Below are 7,486 nucleotides of genomic sequence, written 5' to 3'. Positions count from 1 at the left end.
CTTATCCTTACTCATCCTTAATTAGCATCACACCATTTTGATGAGCTCCAATAGCATCTATGCCCAATATTTATCATTACATAACCATAGTCCACTAAACCCTACAAGTACTTCATAATTATGAACCATCCTATTTAGGAGCCAATCATTTCTTACTTAGTGGATCCAATAGCAAACCCTACACAACCACAACCCTAATTGAAATACTTCTTATTACTTAAGAAGTATGTTCTTCAAAAGTTATTCTTTTGAAGAAAACAAAGAGTAGCCAGCAACCCTGCCTTATAGGACAGATAAACCCTAGCTAGCTATCACCAGCAAGATGAACCCACCATGATAGAAACCATGTATAAATAATTGCTTAAGTTGCTTATGCTTAAGTAAAACCATACAAGCCCTAGTAATTGATGAATCCAACATAGTTGAGAACCATCTAATTCTGACTCCAGAAACTAATTGGAACCATAGTAAACCATAGAACTCCACAACCCTAATTATCATACTTGTTCTTTATCAAAGAACATGTTCTTCAAAAGTTATTCTTTTGAAGTATATGATAATTAATCATCAACCATGCACTATAGGACTTAAAATTGACAACTTCTCTTTACTTATTATACAACTACTATTCCTTGATGTGTATGATTGTTACTATGCATTTTACCACTTGCTTATGATTCTAAAACAACACAACCCTGAATAAGAACCTTGTTTATGAATCACTCTAAAAGTGCAACACACCCAATAATAATCATTACAACTCACTAATCCTAAATCATCGGGGTTAGGTCACGCTTAGAGCGATTGCATCTCATACTTATGCATTATTGCATCCTTGCCAATCTTTTAAACATCGTCCTTACCGGACGATGATGCTATTTCAGAATTTGGAGTTATTGCGTATCGAAGACCTTGTCTGCATAATCTTGCAACCAAGAAAGGCAAGTTCATCGCTTGCTCATGTCATTTGAGTATTTTTACCAAATTACTTGCAAAGTACTATAGTTATCACTCTTGCATGAAAACCAAAAGTATTATTTTCATAACTATGAATATGACTATGTGGTGGGCAATGGAACCATGGTATGTGTTGATATGGTGGAGGTTCCATTGCAAGGGTTTATATCCATCTAGGATTAAACAACAAATGTCGTCCAGTGATTCTTGTGCCGTAATACCCGTGTTAACCATAAGATCCGGAGTGGGACGGAGTAGTCAAAAGTGTTTCCACCTCTCGTTCATCAACGGATGCGCTTTACCGTAGTACACTTGTTATCCAAAGGGGCAAGCGGTGAGGCTGGGGAGTCCTAAGTCCCCACGGCATTGTCCGTAGTACACTTGTCGCCCGAGGAGCAAGCGGTGAGGCTGGGGAGTCATAAGTCCCCACGGTATTGCGGTCTATGATGGGTTGCAACGACCGACGAAGGTATCAGGCCGTCGTGCCTGATAGTAGTCGAGGTCGGATGGTATCCTTGGATACGCTGGCCGGCGAGGACCCAAGGTAGGAATTGCAACAAAGGGTGGGTGTTCGAGGTAGCGGAGGAACATGATTGGCTAGACCTTATACCGGGCCTCACACCAAAGGAAGTGTGGACGAGAACATGACTCGGTTGGCACCAAGGTTAAGATCTCTTATGGGTAAAGCAACACACCTCTGCAGAGTGTAATGAATCGTGACCAGTCACTCCCTGTTCCGGGTTTTGGAACTGCGAACGTTGCCGGAAAGGAACTCCATGAAGTTCTAGTAAACCGGTAAAGGCCGACGGACATAGTTCTTCTGAATAAAAGCAACCTTTTGAAGAAATGATTATCAAAACCTGCATTGGTATTAGACTTTCTGGTCTAATGCCGTAGCTAGTGCATTAAACACTTCTTTCCTATAATGAACTTGTTGAGTACGCTCGTACTCATCCCACTCTTAAATCCCCTGCTTAGATATGGAGGCATCGAAGGAGAATCTACAGTGCAACTCGAAGGCCGAGGAGTCAATAACTACTTCAAGGGACAGGACCCTGTCAGAGGAGTCAAACATTACATCCAACAAAGAGAAAACCTAGATTAGCAATAGAAGGGAACTAGCTTCCTAAACTTAGCTCCTATTTAGCTAGAATCTATTCATAGCCTCTGTAGCTAGGTAAATACTCTACAAATAGAGTTCGTGATAGGTTTAGACTACGAGTCGTTCTTCTGGAGTTTCTTTGTAGATTTACCTCATTGTAAAGTAGGAGGCTGTGCTGATCTTATGTGATAGAGTCTGTATGTAATTCTATAGACATGCCTTGGACCCGCATATGTTTCTGTTGTACCACTCTGAGCGATATAATACTAGTGGAACGGTGTTTCATTAGTGTTATATCAGACTTGCATACTACACCATGCAGTGGTATGCCGGGTCACCACGGTTGGTATCAGAGCAAATGCTTTGACCCTAGGATTAAAACCCTTTAAAGGAGACCTATAGGATTGGTAGTGTCTATAGGAAGTTGTCTTAGATAAACCAAATAGTTCTTATGACTTGAGATGGATATTCACTTGAGAATAATCCTGACACACTTAAGTCAACCTTTCCTATCTATTCTTCTTAAGTAAAGTTAGTTAGATAATCCCAAGTATGTATCACACCATTAAGTCCTTAAAACAATAAATGAGTAGACCATAGATGGTATACAATACATGGTAGTCCAAAGAGAGGATACAACCATAAGGAAGATATCCTATTGGAAGATGTATACCAACACCTGTTATGGTTAAAGTAAGAATTGTCCAGATCTGTAACAGGAGTAATATCAAGTGATAAAAATAAGAAAAATATCCTATTAGAAGGTGTAAACTAATACAAGTAATGGGTAAGTAAATTATCCAAACTTGTAAAACAACTGATAGTAAGGGATATATATGAGTTATATGAGATAGTATAGACCATGATGAGCCAATCATGGGAGGAAAGGAAGAGTAATAGGAATAATTTATGTATACTTCCATGGTAGAGATAGTAATCATGTAAGATTCACCTGAGAATCATTATGTGCTGAAATAGAACATCATAAATATTTAGCAGGAGTACAATAAGAAGTTAGGTGTTCAACAAAAGTGCAAGATTTGTGTTCTAAAACCATGGGAAGTTGATACGTCTCCAACGTATCTATAATTTCTTATGTTCCATGCTAGTTTTATGACAATACCTACATGTTTTATTCATACTTTATATCGTTTTGATGCATTTTCCGGAACTAACCTATTGACGAGATGCCGAAGTGTCAGTTCCTGTTTTCTGCTGTTTTTGGTTTCAGAAATCTTACACAGGAAATATTCTCGGAATTGGACGAAATCAAGGCCCACGATCTTATATTTCCACGAAGCTTCCAGAACACCGGAGAGGGACCAGAGGGGAGGCCCAGGGCCCCCACACAGTATGGCGGCGCGGCCAGAGGGGGGGGGGGGGCGCCCCCCTAGTGTGTGGGACCCCCAGACCCCTTCCGACTCCGTTTCTTCTCCTATATAAGTCGTCGTGACCTAAAACTTCGACACCAATAAGCCACGGGACGAGAAAAGTTACGCAGCCACCGCCATCGCGAAGCCAAGTTCGGGGGACAGAAGTCTCTGTTCCGGCACGCCGCCGGGACGGGGAAGTGCCCCCGGAAGGCATCTCCATCGACATCACCGCCATCTTGATCGCCGCTGCTGTCTCCCATGATGAGGAGGGAGTAGTTCTCCCTCGAGGCTAAGGGCTCTACCGGTAGATATGTGGTTAATCTCTCTCTCATGTACCCCGATACAATGATCTCATGAACTGCCTTGCATGATTGAGATCCATATGATGAGCTTTGTATCACTATTAATCTATGTGCTACTCTAGTGATGTTATTAAAGTAGTCTATTCCTCCTTCATGATGTAAAGGTGACAGTGTGTGCATCATGTAGTTCTTGGCGTAGGTTATGATTATAATCTCTTGTAGATTATGGAGTTAGCTATTACTATGATAGTATTGATGTGATCTATTCCCTGTTTCATAGCTTAAAGGTGACAGTGTGTATGCTATGTTAGTACTCGGTCTAAATTGCAACGGTCTATTATGCTCTAGAGGTTACTTAAATATGAACACCGAATGTTGTGGCGCTTGTTAACTCCGGCTTGAGGGAGCTCTTGTAGCCCTACACAATGAATGGTGTTTGTTATCCAACAAAAGAGTGTATGTAGCACAATGGAAGATGTCGGGGGGAAGACCCCGGGTAGGGCAATGGACACGGAGCAGCCGGCTGGAGGTCGGCCGGCTCGCGGCAAAGGCCGGCTGAGGAGCAGCCGGCTGGAGCCGTGGCCGGCTGACCCAGGAGTCGGCTGGCTCTAAGTCCTAGTCGGCCTGGCTACGGCCTTCAACGCTATGGCTGGGCTGGCTTCTACAAGCCATATCCGACTGGGGTTTACACCCTAGACCGACTCCCGGCTGGCGAGTCTTGCACGAGAAGGAACTGGGTAGGTGGTCCGGGTTCAAAGGTCCACGCTGACCTCATCTCCCGTAAAGCACGGGGCACTGTGGAGCAACAGTGCCACGCGGCGGACAGGCCATCATGGCATACGTCGGTCCATACCGGCTACAGGGCATGATGGCGACAGGGACACTTCCTCGCCATACCGCTGACTAGCAGGCGGATGGGACGGGCCACTACGCCTCAACGGCTCCGTGACGTCAACGCCTCGGGAAGGAGCGGAAGCCGGAGCCGGCCAAGCCGGCCACTAGACTATAGGGACTTCTCTGTAAAATGCCAGCGCCTATATAAGCTGGGCGACCCCCCTCGTGCGGGGGACGATCGATCACTTCTCATTTCATTCTAGTTTTAGCGCTGCCCTGTGAGAGAGACCTTCGTCTACCTTAGCCTCCCAGGAGCAGCCGGATACAGCTCCAGGAGCACCATTGTACTGTGATATCATCATATACACACATAGCAGGAGTAGAGGTGTTACCTCCATCGGAGGGCCTCGAACCTGGGTATGTCGCCGTGTCGCTCGTGCCCATACCCGCATCCGGATACCGCCGTGAGTCCACTAGGAACCACCTCGATTAGCCACCCTATGGCATATGCCGTGACGATACCACGACATTTGGCGCCCACCGTGGGGCTTTCAGCGTCCGCGGCCGGTGTCTTCATCCGGACGGGCCTCACCATCACCACCGGCGAGCGGGTCCCTTCAGGCTTGATCTGGAGATTCGGCTCCCTCGACTGCATCAGCGACAACGCTGGCTGCTTCGCCGACCGGCCATTCCCTGCCGGCGGCAACATCATCAGCTTCGGCGGCTTCGACGTCTACATCGCCACCGTCGCACCACCGCGCTACCCGCGCCAGATCCTGCGCTGCGCAAGCCCTCCTCCTGGAGCCGGCGCCAGCCTCACCACCGCCAGCCCCTGCATCATGCACGAGGTCATGGCAACCGGCGACGAGCTGCCCACCAAGTCCGCGCGCATCCGTGGCCCGGAGCTAGAGCGTCACCTCGCGGCCGGCGCGTCCGCTTCGGGCGCAAAGGCGCCGCCGCCACCGTCCCGGATGGAGGAAGTCCGGACGAAGCTGAGCACCCCGCTCACGCCAGGCGGCGACCCCTCCACCATCGAGGCGGAGTTGGAGGCGCATCGCCAGCTCCTCCTCAAGCAAACCGAAGAACTGGCTGCTGCTAAGCGCCAGATGGAGATCACCCAGCGCGAGTACAACCGCGCCCACGGCCTCACTCCAGGCGGCCACGGTCCCAGCCGAGCCGGCCAGATCCACCGCAGGGGCCGCGACCTTGGCACCGAGATCGCCCGCGACGGCGCTCCCTCACCGGCTCCGTCAGAGGAGCAACCCGTCTACAACACCCCCGACAAGAACATGCGCGCGGCACAAGCCGCCGCAGAAGAGCTGAACCGCCTCGAAGGCGAAGAGTTACGCCGCCAGACCAAGCGGGTGACTGAGCTGCTCAACGCAGCCAACAAGCAGGCGGCCGACCCCAGGTATGTCAATGCCCCCAGAGCTTCTCACGCTCGTGGCGCTGCAGGCAATGACAGGGAAGGCGCCAGGGACACGGCCGAGTCCTCCTCCCCAACACCAAGTCGGCACCGTGACTCCCGGGCCACGCACGCAAGCTCGAGCCGGCCGAGCCACCAGCCGAGCGGCAGCAGCCGCAGCCGGCCTCCTCCAAGCCGGAACCAGGAGCAAGACTCCGACCCCCGCCGCCAGGACCGGCCGGCTCCAGAAGCAAGCGGCGCACGCCAGCCGGCACGATCCCGGCTGGGCCCGCGCATCAAGCTAACCGACGCCAGAGAACGCCTCGACCGGCTGGTCGAATCCCGCATCGCGGAAGAAGAAGCGTCAGCCAGCCCAAAGTGCTTCGGGCCGCGCATCATCAACGAGCCCATGATAGACGGCTTCCAGCTCCCGCGCGACACCCCCAAGTACGACGGCACTGCCAAGCCGGAGGACTGGCTGCTAGACTACTCCACCGCAGTCGGCATCGCCAAAGGCAACAAGCGCTGGGCTGTGCGCTACTCCCCCCTCATGCTGCTCGGCTCCGCCCGCACATGGCTCAACAACCTGCCAGCCGGCAGCATAAACGGCTGGCTGGACTTTGAAGCTGCCTTCATCAGCAACTTCACCGGCACTTACCGCCGGCTGGGTCGGCCCCAACAGCTGGAGATGTGCAAGCAGGGCCCGGACGAGATGGATCGCGCGTACCTAACGCGCTGGTGCGAGATGCGCAACCCCTGCGAGGGCGTGCACGAGATCCAGGCCATCAGCTTCTTCATGGGAGGCTGTCGGCCCAACACCATGCTGTGGCACAAGCTACGCCGCAGCGACCCCCAGTCGATGGCCGCCTTGATGGCCATCGCCGACAAGTACGCGCTGGCTGAGGAAGCCGGCAAGCCTCCGGCTGAAATTTTGCCGGCCCCCGCCAGGCGGGACAACAACAACAAGCCGGCCGAGGGCGGCTCGCACGGCAGCCGGCGGGACAACTACCGCGGCAAGCGGCACAGCGACCAGCCGGACCGCCGGTACGGTTCCACCCAAGTGGCGGCCGTGTCGGACCATGCGGCGGCTGGCGAAAGCCGGCGCCAGAAGCAAGACCGGCCCTGGAAGCCGAAGTACACCTTCGAGCAAATGCTCGACTCGCCGTGCAAGTACCACAGCGGCAAGAACCCCTCCAACCACACCACCCGCGACTACCACTTCATGAAGCGGCTGACAAGCGGTGAACCTCTCCCGCCTCCACCCCCGCCTCCACCAGCCGGCGGGCCGGGTGGCCAAGCCGGCGCAGAGAACGCCAACCTCGAGCACCACGAGGCTAACCAAGTGCACCATGGCGGCCGATACTTGGCCCAGGACGCCACCTACATCATCTTCACCTCCGAGCCCGAGGACAAGACGAGCCAACAGAGCCGTTCCCTCGAGGTCAACGCGGTCATACCGCCGGTCCCCCAGTACCTAAACTGGTCAGAGCAGGCCATCACTTTTGATCGCCGT

The sequence above is a fragment of the Lolium perenne genome, chromosome 7, assembly GCF_019359855.2.
Source record: "Lolium perenne isolate Kyuss_39 chromosome 7, Kyuss_2.0, whole genome shotgun sequence".
In the NCBI taxonomy this organism is placed as follows: Eukaryota; Viridiplantae; Streptophyta; class Magnoliopsida; order Poales; family Poaceae; genus Lolium; species Lolium perenne.
Note: the sequence above shows the minus strand (reverse complement) of the source record.